The sequence below is a fragment of the Plectropomus leopardus genome, chromosome 2, assembly GCF_026936395.1.
Source record: "Plectropomus leopardus strain MGB_pleo_1.0 chromosome 2, ASM2693639v1, whole genome shotgun sequence".
NCBI classification, from domain to species: Eukaryota; Metazoa; Chordata; class Actinopteri; order Perciformes; family Serranidae; genus Plectropomus; species Plectropomus leopardus.
In genome coordinates, this window is record NC_142177.1 from 37,578,723 (window position 1) to 37,597,805 (window position 19,083).

The window sequence follows — 19,083 nt, forward strand, 5'->3', positions numbered from 1 at the left end:
TACATTGCTTTGATTTCTTTCAGAAACACTTGAAAAGAAATGTTCCACACATTGTGAGAAATTAGTAAAAGATGACAAAGAAAATGACCTGAAATTTTGTTTTAGAAGCTGGAAGAGTCATTAGAAAATTATCAAAAACTAGGTCAAGCTCTTAAGAAAAAATATATTTACAATCATTCTCATTATACATTTAAAATTATGTTTAAAAAAAACATAAGGTTTTTTTTTTGTTTTTTTTTTTTAACATTTTCTGCACTTTTTTGGTCAATTTCTTGTTTTGTTTTTTTGTTTTGTTTATTTTTTTTTTTTGGATTAATTTCTTACTGGTTTTAGGCCATGAGTTGTTAAGTTGCTTGTTGCCTTCTCTCAATGTTTTTGACAGAATTCAAACCAATTTGATCAGGTTTCAAAGGGCTGCAAGTCATGACAGCCCTGTTTGGCACATGTACAAAGGGTTTGTGTAAAGTTCTCAAGGATTTCCACTAGATGGCATCATGACACCACAGAATGTGTGCAGAGAGTCACACATAACACCAGGGGAGAGACTGTTATTACTAGATGTCCCAACTCCCAGCTGTAATTCAGTTTCCACCAGTTTTATTAGACGTTCTTCAGTTTCTTTAAACAAGCAAAATGTTTTTTTATTCCATATTCACACAATTACTGTCTATTTTTTTAAGCAGAAACGCTCAAACTCACAATCCAGCATCAACCTATTGTTGCATATCTAATGAAAATATTCCAATCCATTTTAGTTTGATCAAATAATCTCTTTGTGTTCTCAGAATGTATTTTATTTTAGTCCTGGTGTCCTCATACATCCAGTAGTGCGTCCTTGTTTGATATGATATTGATTTTTAAGCAGTGTTACAGTTCCCTACACTTCCAAAGCTGAATGCATCACTTCAGAAACCATTATGTGCGACTTGGGAGAGAGAGGCTGTTATATTCTGCTGAGCTGGAAAGCAATGATGAAACTTTTTTTTTTCTGAGACATGGATGGTGAATAAAATATTTATCCAGGCATAAACTGTTCTTTGGTCACCATTGTTTTATACATTATACATAACAGCCTTGGCCATGAATCCTGAGATGCAGTGTGTGCAATTGTGAGTGTGTGTGTATGTGCTTTCTTGCTACTCAGATATGTTTCTGCAGATATAAGGGTTGTCTAGACCACAGATCGGTTTTATGTTCACCCTGAGCTGCTTTTGAGTGAGAGGTGTTTTTTGTTATATCCAGACGGGTTTACCGACACACACTTGAGCTTCAGTTTCATGACTTTGTTGGTCTGCTGTGGGATCATTTTCTTTTCTCTAAAGCTTCAAGGATCTTCAGAGAAATAAGCAGTGTTTCTTTGAGAGATGTCTTGAGAAGAGTGAGTGAGGGTGGGAGGAGAAAAAGGAAGGTGGAGTGGACTGGAGCTGAGTGAAGTGTGGGAGGAAAGAAAAGTGTGCGAGGAGGAGCGGACAAAGGAGAAGTCGGACAGGAAGGCTGGAAGAGAGAATGAATGAGGGGCCAGAATGAATTAGGCACCCAGCCAGCATGTCGATGTGGGACACACAAGTTTGATGGGCCATATTTGTCCACTGGCTCCGAACAGGCTTGATGTGTGTCTGCCCATGTGGAGGTTAATGGGGCCAAGCTGAGTTACAAGTGAGACCTGTGTGAGCAATGATCCTTATGTTCCACATGGGCCCCTGTTTGTGTTCACTTACAGTATGTGGGCTAATTGATTGTGGAGAGGCAGGCTGCATGTGGGTCAAAACTAGCTGCGTCCAGTGTAGGATATCTGGTAATACCTGGGTACACAAGGGCTCCTGGTAGGTACATTTATACATGAAACTTGAAGCAAGTTTTAACATTGTAATTCAAGTGATCTGAGAGAATTTTCAACTTGTGCACCTTCAACACGTGCTCATCCCAAGTCAGCACATGTTGCCACCTTGCAGCAGACTTTGTTAGCTACATATCACACTCTTGGTATCCTTCTGCGTCTGCTGTTGATGCTCGTGGATGGCGCTAATTGGATGTCAACAAATGCACATGGTGGCACGGATGGTTAGGTTTAGGCAAAACAAGCACATTTTAATGTGCAGGAAAAAAAATAACATTTAGACAAGAAGTAAATACCAGACTCCCATATGAAAGTGCTTCTTATATACCTTCATGCTCCTTAGATGACGTTGTTGCTGTCCACATAGTAAACTGCTGCAAAAGATGCCATCTGGCAGTGTTTAATCACACCATTAATGGTTCCTTAACCTGACAAGTGGTGCATCATGCAGACGTGAAAGGTGGCTTTTGGCATCTGTATCTCATGCCAAAATCACTGGAAAAACGGTGGTATTTGACAACTTTGGATTTAGAACATGATGAATTATCACATCTGCTCGCTCTCCATATCACGTTATCCAGTGGCGTATCATGCAGACATGATAGGTTCTGTCCGTCTGCATTTTTAACTGATGCACGTCCACGTATCATGCTGCTTTGGCAGGTGCCATCCGGCCGTCTGTATAATAACACTGCGAACAGTTCTGTCCAGCTGCTTTCTCAGCTGACGTCGTCCAGTGGCGTATCACGCAGATGTGAAAAGTGACTTTTACAATGGGGATCTTACGTCAAAATCACTGTCAAATATTTGACTCTTTTGGTACAAGAACCAGCTGGCTTTTCAGGCTTTAGAAGTTCACGAGCAGTGATTGACATGACAGACAGCTGCGTTGGAGACTCAACTGTCATTAGAAATGTTATTATGAGCACTAAGACAAGGCAGAGGAGCATGATTTTTATCCAAGACTATCTGTCTCATGTATTCCTGTCAGGATAAAAAAGTAAAATTTGTCATGTTTGCTAAAAAAGTTACCAACTGCAACTTAAACTACTGTGTCAAATTTTTTTTCATCGAAATGCCCCTTTTGCACAGTCACAAGGTGTTGAATACAAAAGACAAATAGCTGTACACATTTACACAAGCATAAAAGATAAATACATAAAAAAGCTAAAAAAAACCCACCCCAAAACCAGAAAAACAATTAAATAATTCCATAAAATATTCTAGTCAAACATAAAACTAAAGAAGTTTATATTTTAAATATATCAGCATTTTCTGCTGCTCTCACAGTGTTCATTGTTCCAACAGCTTGGAGCCTAAAAACGAAAAGCTGCCTCACTAAAAAGTTTTTGTCTCGCTCTTTGGAACAGACTTGTGCCAGATGATCCTGAGGGGTAAATAACAGCACGGCACCACCTCACCGCCTGAATGTAACTGCCAGATAATAATGAATAAAAATGTTAACATTATAAAGTGTGTATAATTAACACAAAAAAATTACACACCATTGTTAGTCCCCAAGTGTCTGCCTGTTTGTCTGTGTTTCTGCATCTGTCCATTAGATGCCCTTGGTGCCAGAGGTCACCTGCTTTTGAAACTTTTGACTTGTAATAGTAGGAAAAGCACAGGTGTTATTAATGACACTAACGATGGCTCTGTTCTCTAGTGATGGTGCATGCCCACTATATGTGACTAAGCGTGACCAGAAATCCACACCCATTCATTTTTTACTGGAAATGACTGATTCTCTATGCAGAGCATGCTGGGATACCTGCGATGTGGACCAAGCTGGCAGCATGACGAGAGGGAGTGATAATTTCAAAAATTCAAATGGTGCTCACATCAATACTGCAGCTGTATAAATCCAGGAAATACTAAAGTATACTTCCTCTGCTTTGTGGATTGATACAAGCGACCAGCGGAGCAGGGCAGACACAAATTTAGGCAAATTTGTCGCATGTAGTAAGCATGCACCTTGAGAGTGAGCAGGCATGCATGATACCAGTTAAATCAAAGCCGCTAAATGGAATTCCTCCATCATTAATTTCATTGCTTACACTTGTGCTTTTCCTACTGTCACAAGTGAAAATGTCTACCAAAAAAAGGCCTGACCTTAAATAACCCTGTTCTTATTCTGAAGTCATCAAATACTGCCGCTTTTGCAGTACTTTTGGTGTAAAACCGCAATACCAAAAGTCACCATGCGTCTGCATAATACACCACTGGGTGACATAAATACACTTGTGAACTAGTGGACTTGTCATGGCAGCATGATACGGGCACACAGCATGTGTGAATGTGATGGGGCTTTTTCTACACCTTACTATTTGCCTTTTTTCCTAATCTCAACTATTCATGCCAGCATGTGTGTTTGTTGTCGTCCCAGTGTTGGTTACCTGTGCTTTTGTTGCCCAAACATAACCACCTGCAGCATAATCCCACCATGTGCTTATGTTGACATCACGGTAGCTGCATCTAAGAACGTCAACAGCAGACGCAGAAGGATACCTAGAGCGATATATGTGGATGCAGAACTCCACTGCAAAGTGGCAATATGTGATGACTTGGGATGAGAACGTGTTGAAAAGCCATTAAGAGTACATCAAACCCTAAGTTGCCCCATCTGAAAAGTCTGATTATGGGTTTAAACCATAGATGTCATCCATTAGATTGTGGACTCCCACTTTTTTGGAGCCAGAAATGGCCATATTTGGACGAGAGGTTGGTGCTTTGGAGGAGTGATGGGTGAATCTCACTGATAAGCCGAGGATGACATCAGAAAACAGCCTGTCACTCATAGAAGCCTGCCCAAAAATGTGCCTAACTGTAAGCCTTAACAAAATGTAAACAGGTGAGTTTTATAAAACTTCACCCCCCGCACAGTTGTCATGAATGTTTAGATCAGCTACAGACACCCAAACTGTTTTTTTTAGTTTAGTTTAGTTTATATATATATATATGTATATGTCAGACTGTAAACATGTTTATTTCTGTAAAATTGGACATTAAAACATGGGGGGTGTGGATTGACTTGCTTTTTGGAGTCGGCCTCCAGTGGCCGTTCAAGGAACTGCAGTTCTTTGGTACTACTGTGCTGGCTTCATTTTTAAGCTCTGGAGGTTGCCGCTTGTTCTAAACCTGCAGCCATCAAAGATGTCTCTGAAGTCCAGTCTTCTTCCACAGTTTTATTTTACAGATGACACAGCGGGCTCACGGGAGTCTTGATGCCATGTCAGACTGTACTGCCCTGGTCAACTCATTACAGGGCAATTTTGAGCTGCTTTAGAAACTTAAAGTTGAACAGCAAAATAAAAAAAGCCACAAGCTGATTCATCCCAACAGCAATTACAACATTTAATTTGCAGATATAATCTTGTTGCCTCTAGAGTTTCAGTCATAACTTATTTTGTAATAATGAACCATAATTTTGCACTGCGTCAACACAGACTTCATGGTGTTCTTTTCACACCAATAAATATTTAAACTAAACAAAATTGACATGGTTAAAGACTCAATGCCCATTGCCTCATGACTTAAATTTTAATTTGAGGCTGAGAGCTCTGCTCTGCTGTTGTATCTATTAAACATGCTTTCCACACAAATGTAATACTATGCATTTGATGAATGATGCTCAGTGTTTTTAATTAAATAGTAGATCAAGTAAGGGCTGCACCCAGTTTCATATTTGTTCCTCGAGACCCATTAATAACACAGAGCGTTCCTCTCATCAACTCATGAAATAACTCAATTTCCTCTGCATTATTGAAGCACAAGGACACATGGGACCCAATCAGAATATTTGAAGTTTATTAAATGATTGAGTGGTGGGTCGAGATGGTAGTATAAGCGAGGTAATCTTCATCAGACGTGCTTTATGCGTTACTGTGGAGCTTCACTCAGCCTGAGCATTACCTCCAGTCCATGACAAACACAAACACACACAGACACAGACACACACACACACACACACACACACACACACACACACACACACACGCATACGGTGTCTTCAATCAGCTGTCCTCATACCACTCACAAACAGAGTAAATACCATCATCATCATGATGATCGTCATCTCCCTGGCAGCATTTCAGCAGCAGCAGCAGCATTCATCTTCACACCTCATTAACACGAGACAAGGATGTCAAGATCATCTGAATGCCCACACACCGTCATGTACAGAATCACACGAAATACAGAAGCGCTCGTTCATGAAAATCACATACGCACACTTTTCATGCACAAGCAGACAGACGCACACACTCCTGCACAGAGACACCTGCTGTGTACAGAGCAGTGTTGATCCATAATGTTGCGTTCCCACCCCGTCATTATCCATGAAAGATATAATCGCTGCAAGTTAGCCCGCATTACCGTCTACATCGTTATACATCATGGTGTCTGTGCCTTGAAATTATAGTAATAAACAGAATTTGTGAAGCAATTTTTGGCTGGCACTTTACGAACTTGTGCTACTAAATTCAATCAAAAAACCACAGAAATCAACTTTTGTACAAGGAGGGAGAAGTTTGGAAAATTTTGTTTCTGTGTATATCTCAGCTTTTATGGCTTGATTTAATAGGTTTGTACTTACAAGGCAAAGTCAAGTAATGAACTAATCATTTCTCATAATTGCTAATCTTTTTTTTTGAGCTGGAAAACCTTGGAGTGTTGTTATCACTCTCTGCAGAGTAAATCCACAGGTGAAATGCTCAGCCTTGTCACTCTGAGGTTTGTCCAAGGTCATTCCGGGAGATCTTAGATATCACAGTAACTGTAACAGAAAAGGTGTCAGAGAACATTAAACCCTTTAAAACCAAAGCAAATTGGCTTGGTTTCCTTTAAAAACATGGTAAAAAAGCAATGAGCATTGGATGAAGAAATGGCCCAAAAATAAGCAAGAGATTAGTAAAAAGTAAAAGGAACTAACCTAAAATTAATACAAAAAAATTGTAAAAAAAAAACAAAACAAAACAATACAACAGGTGAATGACCAGAAAAAGGGCAACAAAAACTATAGTAATTTTAAATATGTAATTCTGATAATTATAAATATCGTTTTCCCTATTGTTTTTCTTTTTTTCCCCTAGCTCTTAATCATTTTCTAAATCTAATTTCTTGCAATTTCTGGAAGATGTTTAATTTAAAGTTAATTTACTCAGAGTTCAAAGGTTTAAATATTGTAAAAGGCATCTTAATGCAGCACAGGAAAAGTGATGTCGCTCCAGGTTTCAGAGGGTTCATGAAGAAGTCAGGATCTTGCATATTTTCTGTTTGCTGTCTTATCTTTCCATATTTTGGAAGTAGAGTGCTTGCAGAGGAGGGGTGTATTTACAGCCATCTTTTGGGTATAGTGAGAGTTTGATATTCACAAGATGGATTTTGGATAGAGTGTCATTTTATGAATGTGACTATTATCTATTTCTTATGACACAAATCTAGTAAATTCACGACCAAACTCTTTCTTCAGCACAAATTTGACAGACGGTGTATGCCACCCTACTCTAATGTGTCAATATTTCAGCCTGATTTTTGCAGCTCTCCATCACTGCTTTCTGAAATAAGGATGAACTAAAATATGACCACAGTGGGATGTGCACCCTGTAGTTTTCATTAACTTCATATTTTTAGAGGTTTAGGGCTGTCAGGTTCAGGTGAGTAGCTTCCAAAAAGCATACATTATGATATATGCTACAGAATGAACTAGTTAACACTAACAGTGTTGCTACTGCAGCACATCTCCAGATGGGCAGTGTGGCTGCTTTAGCCTGTTAACCCCGGCAGTGAAATGATAAACAAGTTCTGCGCTGCTCACACAGTCGCTGTCACCAAAACAACCATCATGTCCTGCACTGATGATGTAGTCCTTGTCAAGGGCACATCAGGATGCATAAGCATTAACATTTAAGATACGTGGTCAAATGAGTCCCAGACCACCTCGGTAAGTGGTGCACGCATTGGCTTACCACACAAACCACAGAGAAGCTAAGACTACAACACACACCAAAATGATGTGACATAATTCGCTGCTCAGGATGCCGTCATTCCACTACATCTTTACATAGAAAATAGTGGTTTGCTGCTGTATTAATGCTCTGCTTGTCACATACAGGACCTTTAACAACTTTTTCAGACCCTGAAGAATGAGAAAACAGCAGCAGTAATTTCTTCTGAGTCAACTTCCCCTTGTGCCCTGATTTATGTAACTCTCATTAATTATTTCGACAGGTGGTGAGGGACCAATAAAACTTAATTTAAAAACTGAACAAGATGATTGAGGCAAAAAGGAGCTCGGTGCTGGATCTCAATAAAGTCGATGAATAGTCTCTGCAGAACCTGGAGACCGTCTCAGCTGCATGTCCTTTGTAATTGGGTGATAGAAATTCATGGCTCTTATCAGAACACAGTGGATTAGATTTAACCAAATCTACAAATGTAACTGAATTAGAATCTATCAGATGTACAGCTATTCTTTTATATAATGAAAATGAATGGCCCGAGGACCCGTAGCTGTGACTTTAATTGATGGGGTAAATGTAAAGATGCAGACAGCTAGAGATAGGGTTTAAATTTGAAATGCTGTGCTGTCTTCAGTGTTCCTTTGCCATTAAATATGTCCAAAATTGTAGCCTTAGAGCTTTGAGAACTAGCTTTGTAGTTGTATTGTGATTCAATTACTAAAGGGAGTGGGAACAGTGGCATTAACAGGACCCAGGAAAGCTTTTCAGCCTTGCAGCAAATTTTTCCCAGTGACCACTCACGGTTATGTAGCAAAAAGAATCCCCTGCTGCCCAGAGATAATTTTTCCCATAGTGCACCATTGTAAAAAAAGACTAATGTAAAGCTGTTGACAGGACACCACCAACTGCAAACAAGGTCAATTGTATCTCTTCCTATTCTGAATTTTTGAGATATTGAGGTTCTATATTTGTAAAACTTTTCCAAAGCACACAAGAACGATTTTAAAATCTATGATATTATAACAACTCAAAGTCTGAGAGGCGAGTGCGGGCAGGGCAAGTGGGAGGAGCACCAATATGCATAGTCAGATGCCTGCCAAGCTGCAATGGTGAACGTGGAGCGGACTGGCAGGTGAATGTATCAGGTAAGTTGCAGAAACACTTACAGCAGGGAGCTTGCGGGAAAAGCAGGGAGAGAGGCAGGCAGGGCTTGTGGTTGAGGAGGAAGCAGAGTTGGCGTCAGGCAGGAAGCAGAGCAGACAAATCCAGTAGGAACAGACAGCGGGATCAGTGAGGACAGGCAGGGAATCGATGTACCATCAGAACAATAAACACCAACGGCACTCACACAGAAGAGATGCTTTGCTCTGTGGGAGGCTCTGAAGACGGCTGGAAGAATGGCGATCCCTCTTGATGGAGCCAAAGCAGTAGAACACCGCACAGCCACAGGCAGACAAGAACCAGGAAGTGCAAAGGAAAAACTCATGGTTGGAGACAGAAGGCTGTTAGGTTTACCGGGGAAGAGACAAAGAGAGGTGTTCAGAGGCGAGCTGAGTCGCTACCAGGAAAACAGTCCGAGAGTGAGTACTGGAAGGTCAGGCATGGAAGCGAAGACAATCTAGCAATGAGTGAGTTGAGTGAGGCTGCTTAAATACTGGCTTGACAGGAGATGAGGAGCATCTTGGAGCACCAGGTGGAGGTGCTGAGGCTGATGAGATGGAGTGGCGGGTGGACAGAGAGGTGGGGGTGGAGTAAGTGGACAAAATCCCACAGCAGCAGGAGAGAGGCAGAGCAGACTGTGACAATCCCTCTGTCTTTGGACTCTCAAAGCAGAGGGAAAAAGCTGTAATGGGCAAAAAGTGGTAGCAACCTTAGGAAGAGCAACTGGGGAAGGATCAGGATGGATAGTCATGCAATAGATGTCATATGTAATAATGTAACATATCTGCTGTAAAATTCTAACATTTATACTGGTGATCAGGTTGCATCATTTTAATCAGCTGTGACCAAGGGAGACAAGAATAATGTGCAGAAAGTTAAAGGTTTCAGCTTTATAAAGTTAAATGCGGCAAAATTGTCTTTAATCTGAAAGATTTCCCTTCAGCTCTCTGTCCCTCTGTAAGTGTATTTGATCCTCATAGAAGTACAGGAACACAACATATATACACACCCACTCTGTCTGTGCTGTCACATACACACACACACACACACACACACACACACACACACACACACACACACACACACACACACACTCCAGGGATTCCGTTCAGCCAGGCTCTAAGTCTGGATGAGACGAGATACTTTGGTAGGTAATTGCAGCTCGTCTCGCCTTTGAAGTGAGGTGAAGCATAGGTCGACTGGAGTTGGAAACATGGAGGAGGCTGGAGTTGGTGGGGTGAAGTGTGTGTGTGTGTGTGTGTGTGTGTGTGTGTGTGTGTGTGTGTGTGTGTGTGTGTGTGTGTGTGTTATGGAGTCGACTGAGGGAGAAAAGCCAACCTGTAAGTCAGTTTAATCTATGAACCAGACTGACACCTGGAGGTAAAATACATCAACTGGAGAGACCAGGGGCCTTTAGAGAAAGACGGAGGGATGGAGGAGGTGCTGAAAAAAGTGAGAGTCAGGATAGTGAAAGAGAAGGGAAAAGGGATTTTAAAAAAGGGAAGAGAGAAAATGTAATCAGCAGGACAAAAATAGAAAGGAGGATGAGGTAAACAATAGAAAACATGAAAAGTCAAAGAAAGAGAAGACAGAAAAGGAGTCGAAAAGAGAGCAACAAGACAGAATCCCTTTTTAATCTGGCTGTTCAAGGCAGAAATATCCAACACATTCACATCCCAACTCATCATATAATGCCACTTTGCAGATGACTTTTGCGTCTACATATTACATTTTAAGTATCCTTCTGCGTCTGCTTTTTACACTCCAGGATGCCGCTACCATGATGTCAACACAAGTACATGGTGGAACGACACATGGCAACCAATGTGTCAACAAACACACAGGCCTGTATGGATGACTAGGGTTAGCTTTCTGATGTGAAGTGAACGCCAGACTTTTGCATGATAGCTTGTTCCTGGCAGCGCTCAACCTCATGCTGTCCAGTGGCGTATCATGCAGACACGGAAGGTTTCGTCTGGCTGCGTTTTCCAATGACACTGACCATCTGTGTATCATGTTGCTATGGCAGGTGCAATCTGGCTGTCCGCTGGTGTAAAATAACACAGTGAACGGTTCTGTCCAGAGGTGTTCTCTGCTGACATTGTCCAGCGGTGTATCATGTGGTTGCATAAGGTGGCTTTTGGTGTCTGGATCTTACACCAAAAGCAATGCAATAGTGGTGGTATTTGACAACTTTGGAATGAACACAAGCTGGTATGTTATATGTCACACTAGATGTTATGTCTGTTTTGTCGTAGGGGTGCCAGTTTGCTGTCTAAAATCACACACCAGAGTGGGATGATCCCGCCACTGTTGGGTTCTGTGTAAAAATGCAAAGGCAGTGTAAAGAGGCTCTATAGTGTGATCTTTTTATGAAAAGGTCTACGGAAAGGCGAGACAGACAAGGCAATACTGAGGGAGAAAGAAAGATAAGGAGAGAAAAATGAGATACACACCTCTTCTTTGGGTGAGAAGTTTTTGGTAGATTCCACCCTTAGAAGGTCTTTTGGTGGGTGATAATGCATTTGCAGCTGGGAAGTGACAAATAAATTCAAGCCATGTCCACACTAATACTGACAACCTGAAAGATGTTTTTACGTTGTATCCCCTTTTTCCATCTGCACGAAAAGATCAAAAAGTAACATTCCAATGAAAACTCGTCAGTCTCCTCTTCCTTTCTTCTTTAGTTCCACAGGTGTTGGTAAACAGGGATCAAGATGCTGCTGAAATGAACTGATTTTGGTCTGAGATGTGTGACATGGCCTGAAAGCATCGCATTATATTGTGAGCATGAAGCCGCTCATGTGGTTGTAGTTGCGTTTCTCTTCCTGAAAAGTCTCCTTTCTCAGACTCCTGTGCTGCTCCAGAGTTACGCTTTTGAGGTAGATTATCAGATGTCAGGGAAAAAATAGAATCTGCATTTTTGGCAGTTCCCAATGAAAGCACATGGCAATGTCAAGAATTTGATGGATTTGAGATATTTGAACAGACGTGCTGTTAAAGCAGAGATGGTTTACAGTTTGACACTTTGACATAACTCGGTATTTGAACAGTACAGGTAACTCCCCAGCTGCTGCACCCACGATCAAATCACAATCTCACAAATAGAAAGAATAAGTCAGTGACAACATCATTTTTCTGTGTTGAGCTTTTCTGAAGCTAAACAAGAGTGAGAAAATCAAGGATATGTGTAGTTTTTGAGAAGGGCTACAGGTGTGCTCTACTGAAAACAAAAGCCTTCCTCTACACAGTGTGTTGCCAAGTTTGTCATCAACCCAATTGGTAGAAAAATGTTGGCATCACACCCAACATTTGCACATTATCATGTTGCAGACTTGTTGAAACTCTATGTTTCAACAAAACTGTTGTCAACATGCGGTGAGGTTTAACCTCAGAAACCACTTGGTAAAGATTAGGAAAAGATCATGTTTTGGCTTGAAATACCTGGTGCTGGGGGCAGAATCCCTGCTGGAAATGCAGAGATTGCTCAGTAAAAAGGCAACCACTTTTTGTAGCACTATCCCAGCAGATGTCTTTTTGTGCCACTATCCTGGTAGGAAATGCTGCGTAGTGGGTTACAAAACACCAACTTTTGGAGCCTTAAAAAGAAAAAACAGCTATGGGTTGCTTAAAAACACTCATGTTTGGTACCTAAAAATTCCTACAAACACAGTAATGGGTTGCTACAATACACCTATGTTTGATGCATAAAAATTGCTATAAACCCAGCGATAGATTATTACAAAACACCCACTTTTTGTGCTTGGAAACAAAGTGACGGGTCCCTACAAAACACCCAGGTTTGGTGTCTAAAACCTGTTTGAAACACAGCAATGGGTTGCTAAAAAACTTTAGTTTGGTGCCTAAAAATTGCTTCAAACACAACAACGGCTTGCTACGATACACCCATATCACACAGCAATGGGTCATTACAAATCACCCACTTTTGGTGCCTTAAATACTGATGAAAACACAGTGACAGGTCCCTACAAAACACAGTGGTTTGATGTTAAAACCGACTAGAAATACAGCAATGGGTTGCTAAAAACACCCAAGTTTGGTGTCTAAAAAGGTGCTGGAAACACAGCAATGTTCTCTACAAAAAACCCACATTTGGTGCTTAAAAAATCACTAGGAACAGCAATAACTTGCTAAATCATTACTTGTTGGTCTCAAACAGTGGTCTGCAGTGGTCTTCAGCTTGGTAGGCGTTTTGCCTCTGTGACAAGCCATCTCAATCCCATTTCCTCCATTTCACGATGGCAACTTCTGCTCACATACTACATTACTTTGGAAAAGTTTATATATATGAAATGTGTAAACATAATGTATTTGTAGTTTGCAGAGACGCAAAGTGCCAACATTTTCCTCTGGCAACTGGGCTGTTGTCATTCAAGTTTACTCCTTGTTGTACCTCTTTTACGCATGGTATGCTAATCAAAGGCATGATTTGATGAAATTTCTGTTTTCACTTGATCAGAAGTCTTTATATACTAAGCAGCAGTTGCAGGCTGTGATGGTAAGAACATCTGCCAAATGCTGTAAATGCCACTGTTCATCTGACTCACAGTGGCTCAACATGAATAGACGGGAGAAGTTGAAGGAAGAAAGAAAGCATGTGCAGTCCACTGGTTTGATGAACAGTGCACACAGTGAACGCTGCACCTGTGCCACTTTGATTTGATTCCCAGTTATCTGAAGTTTAATTTGAAAAACTGCACGAGTAAACATCCCCAATGTGAGAGCGGGTCCAAGCGTCACCAAAGTTGATGTTGTGGTCTGAAGTCATTTTACATTGAAGTGTTTGGTTGTTTTATTTCCAAAAGCAATACCAAAGCTGTGAAAAAACACACATTTTTCAGGTTTATATTGTTGACGCTTCAAAGTTCGATGTTATCATCATTTCTGTGAAGAACAGGTCGATCCATATATCAGGCTGCGTTTAGTGTGAATAGTGAAGTTATAAAACCATTTTCCTTTTTCTTTTTTTTTTTTTGCTGTTTTTTCAAGTAACAATCTGCATGGTGGAGTCAAGTGTGAGTGTGAGGCGGTTACAAAAACAGAGATCAGTGAGACACATCAAGGAGGAAGCACGATTTGGGGGGTTACTTGGAGACAAAAAAAATCCCAAAAAAGGAGGTGGCTTTAGAGTTACCGAGACAGAACTCAGAGAGTGGAGATTTAGAAGGTTTAAGAGATACTGGGACCGAGGAGGCAAAGAGAAGAGATAATTTGGTCTTTAGAGATAAGAAGAAATGAGCAGGAGGTGTTAAGTGTGAGGTCACAGACTTTTGGGAGTCTAGCTCAAAGGTTTTGGTTGGAGGAAACTTAAGGGCAACAGGTGGGGTTGACCAGCTGATCATTTTAATTAACTAGACATTCATCCATCAAAGTAAGAGTTTTATTATATTATTAATTATTGCAAGTCAACAGCACAGACTGTATAAATACATTCATTGTAACCGCTTGTTCTCTTAAGGGTCTCTGGGGGGCTGGAGCCTAGCTGTCTTTGGGTCAGAGGCAGGGTACACCCTAAACATACTATCGGAGGGCTGACACATAGAGACAGACAACCATTCACACTCATATTCACACATATGGGCAATTTAGAGTCACCAATAAACCTGCATGTCTTTGGACTGTTGGAAAACTCCACATAGTAGGGCCCCCCACCCAAGGTCCGAACCTCGCCCAAACCCGGGTTCGAGGCTGGGACCTTCTTATAATAAAATGGGTAAATACTGCCTGTTCTCATTCCAAAGTCGATACTGCTTTTGCAGTGATCACAAGATCGCGACACCAAAAGCCACCTTTCAGCTGAGAATGCAGCCAGTTGTGTCTGCATGATACACCGCTGGACAGCATCTGGTTGAAACACTGCCAGTAATGATGTAATATAAGGAGTGGGAGGGTCCCTAGAGGGTGGGTGGGAGGAATAATGAATGGGGTCCGACAAATCCTGGACTTTCATGCGGGAGTCTGGCGATCGCTTACCACTTGAATGTGATTTCTTTTTCCACACCTAACCGTGTGCTCCTTTGCCGAAACCTAAACACCTTTGCCAGCATGTGCTTTTGTTGTCTAAACAAAAGCACATGCAGTGTAATCCCACCATGTTATCAGTTATGGGTCTTCTAGACCTTTGAAAAAAAAAATCACTTTTCACACAAATTTAGGCCACAACTTGACATCTTTACAAATATTTTAATATTTGTTATCATTGCAGTGTTCCTTAAAAAACAGGTATATATCTTAATTTAATTTAATTTACAATTAATGTCACGAATTTGGTATGTTTATATCTCATTGTTTATTTAAAAATAAAAATCAGCATAAAAGTTAAATACATTTTTTTTTTTTTTTTTTAAATTCACCCTTAAGGACACATGGATCAGGACTGGACCGACCAAAAATGAGAAAAGGGGAGAGAGTAAGGAAGGAAAATGGAGAATGGTGACATAAAAAAAAAATACAGAAAGAGAGGTGAGGCAGGGATTATTGGTAATTGAAAGATAAAATGGTAATCATCCAGAGGGGGTGAAAGATTAGAGCTCTCCTTTTTCATTTAGGTGGCAGACACATGGTAGCGGTGGAGACAGGGAGAGAAAAAGAGAGCAAAGTGGACTCTGGGAAATGAGAGAATGAAGAAAAAAGAGAGAAAAGTGCGAGAGACAACTGGAGAGGGGGAGAGAAAAGAGTGATCTACTCAAATTCCACTTTTCTACCACTCATCCTTCTTCATAATAGAACTGTCAAATCAATGTGGAGCTTAACGACAAGCTGCTCTCCTGCCTCTCGCTCGCTCCTTTACTCTCCATCTATTTATCCCTCTTTTTTCTCTCACTTTTCACCCTCTCTCATACTCGAGTCACCCCACTCTTTCCAGTTGTATCTTACTGCTGCTGCTACAGATTTTGTCGACCTCTTGCTCCATCTGACTCCTTTGTCACTGTTGGTGAGAAAATATTGCGTAAGTGTTTTTGCTTCTTTTAAATTTTGACACTTCATACTCATTCTGTTTTACTTCACTCCCTGCATATTTCCTCTATCACTCCGTACCTACTCCAATATATTATTTTCGTTTCCCTCCCTTCTCTGTCTCGGCACTCTGTAATCCCTCTCAATTTCCTCCCCCTTTAGTGAATGTAAATTTTGCTTAAAAAGCTCTGCACTTGAACAGTGCTCGCCGCCTGGGTTCTGAATATTTGATAAAGGATATATCCAACTTTTGTGCTAAAATGAAATCCTTAAAAAACAAAACTGCAATTTAATAACAACTGAAAATGTAAATATTACATTTTTTTAGGACTGTCAGTGTCAGTACAGTAATTGTGATGTGAATAAAGTTTGTTTGGCAAGGAAAAAAAATCAAATTCAATGGAAAAATCCCATAGGCTTTAGATGAGGGAACCAGGGCAATGCTAACTTCTGCGTCGGCCTGCAGAAAAACGTCATCCTTGGGGCACTCTATGACCTTCCTGAGGGCGCTGTCAAGATGAAGATGGGAGGAGGAGGAACGAGCGCCCTCCTCCTGCTTTTCAATCCCTCTCACTGTGTGTTCATACGGCAGAAACACTGAGGAAAATTCTCTCTCCAATAGGCTGCAGGTTCCCATGGGGAGAATGATTCGCCTCTCTTTCTTCCTCCATTTGTCTTCACTGTGGGCTGGCAAAAGAAAGATGCCATGGAGAAATGTTGTTAATTTTTCTCCTCTTGTCTTTCCTCTTTTACCCTTGTTCCTTTTCTCTGTATATACTGTATCTCCTCAAGAGTCCTTTAGAAGACAAATAGACTGTAGGAGAGTGTCCGTCTGAAGACTGCATATTTTTGGCCTTGATGGTGATGGCAATAAACGCTCCACAATGAACGGAAAAACTCGAAATGTAGAAATGATACTACAAATTGAAAGGAATAAATATAATTCATTTTCTTTCTAAAGCAACCACACATCAAAAGCATGAAATTCTGTGTTTTATCGCTGGTTGAAAAAAGTTGCAGTCTGAGCTTTTTACTAGCAACAAAAACACCTGTTTGGCTACTTTCTTCATTATCAGATATTTCTGGTAATATTCCTCATGAAGTCAGCACACCTTTATTCCAACCTATTAATGACCTTTAACATAACACACAGATTAAAAAAACAAAAAACAGTGTTGACTGCAGGCCAGCCTGTCCTCACTCTGAACTCGTCAAATACGTCCGTCAGTGCTTCAGGCGTACAAATGTGATGCAAAAAGCCACCTTCTGCTTCGAAACCAGAACACGGTCGGACGGCGTCAGATGAGAATACGCTCGGACAGAACTGGTGGTGTTGTTATTACAGACATCGGGCATGTCCACATGCAACATGCATGGGTGGCGTCACTTCAGAACGCAGCCAGACGGAACTGGTTGCATGCGCATTAAATGTGTTGCGTTTACTGCAGGCATGGCTCTTGTCTACTGGCAATGAAAAAGGTGCCTGTCATCTTTTTCTAGCTTTCCCGCGTTTAAATGAGTGTGAAAAAAGTGTATAAGAAAAGCCACTACTCACGTGATGGGAGCCCAGTATGATATCATTAGCTGGTATGTTAGGATATGCTGATGATTACAGTATGAAGTATAGGGACTCTCACTTTAAAATCAATTAAACAAATCATTAAATAGTGATATATTTTAATAATGTTCTATTTTTTAATAATTGATTTAGCTCTTTGGTGTTAAAGAAATGTATTCAGTCACTAAGGGCACACATTTGTGTTGCAAACGAGTCAAGCCACAGTTCATGTGAATGTTATGAGCCACATAATGCTGGTGAAAAAAATGTCTTGCACTAAGCAGCTGAAAAAAGGCCTGCTAGTCAGTTTGATTACATGTTGGCATCTCCACTACTTTTAAAAACTGGTTCTATTTGCATATTGACCCCACATTTGATTGTAAACACTGTGATCCTTTTTTAATCCTGTGATTTTAAAAAATCTTGCACTCATTCTTTCTGTTTTAATCCCCTCAATGTTTTTTGTCTCTATTTTTCCTCTGCAGGAAGAGTGATCTGTTAGACGTCGTTCTCTCTCTCACTGTTTCCTTTCTCAGCTGGACTGCAGAGAAAAATGTGCCAAAGGAACAGACTTTGTTTTTGTGCATGTGTGGAACCTCCCTGTGTGTGATACTGTACGTAGTCGCTGTGCAAATCAAAAGTTGCTGTCTGCATACTCAGCAGGTGTAAGTGTGCCTGTGTGTGTTCCCACCCTGCCGTTTAAACGCCATCCCAGAGAAGAGCCCGAGGATGAGAATTGGAACCAGGTTACTCATTCATTTCAGAGGACTGGGATTGTGGAGAGGGAGTAAAGAGAGGCGAGGGAGGAAGAAATAGGAAGAAGATGGAGGAGAGGAAATGGAGCGAACAGGATGGAAGTGGGGAGAAAGACAAGACAAAGAGGAGGGAAGAAAGGAAAATGGAAATGGGGAGATGGAGTGGAAATCAAAGCTAAAGGTGGGGGAAAGGTGGAGAGAGAATATGTGGGAAGGAGGTTGTAGAAAAGACTTAAAGAGGAAGGAGTGAAAAGTGACAAGCTGAACGAATCAGTGATGCATTCACCCAGAACCCCGAAACCATCTCCTGCAGTTCTCACAGTTTTTACATCCTATTATCCATTTCCACAAGATTCAGATGCATTGAGGGAGTCACACTCGTGTACTGGCTGCTTGTAAAAGACATTTGTGTGTGTGTGTGTGTGTGTGTGTGTGTGTGTGTGTGTGTGTGTTATGAAATCAGACCATGCAAAAACTTATACTGATCAACACAAGTCTTTTTGTGCTATCATTATTGAAAGGATGCATAGATCATTCTCATTTAATACAAATGGCACACTGTGGACATGTATTACATTTTAACTCAATTACAAAAAAATTTAAATGTTAAAGAAGAATAGGGAGATTTTTGCTTACTGGTTAGTTTTCCCAGACAGCCCGTTCTCATTTCAAAGTCATCAAATACTGCAGCTTTTCCGGTGCTTTTTGCATAAAATACCAACGCCAAAAGCCAACTTTCACGTCCACATGAGATGAACTGGACAGCATTACCTGCAAACGCGGCTGGACAGAGCGGTTTTTACCCACCGGCAGACAGTCGGTGAGCACCTCCCA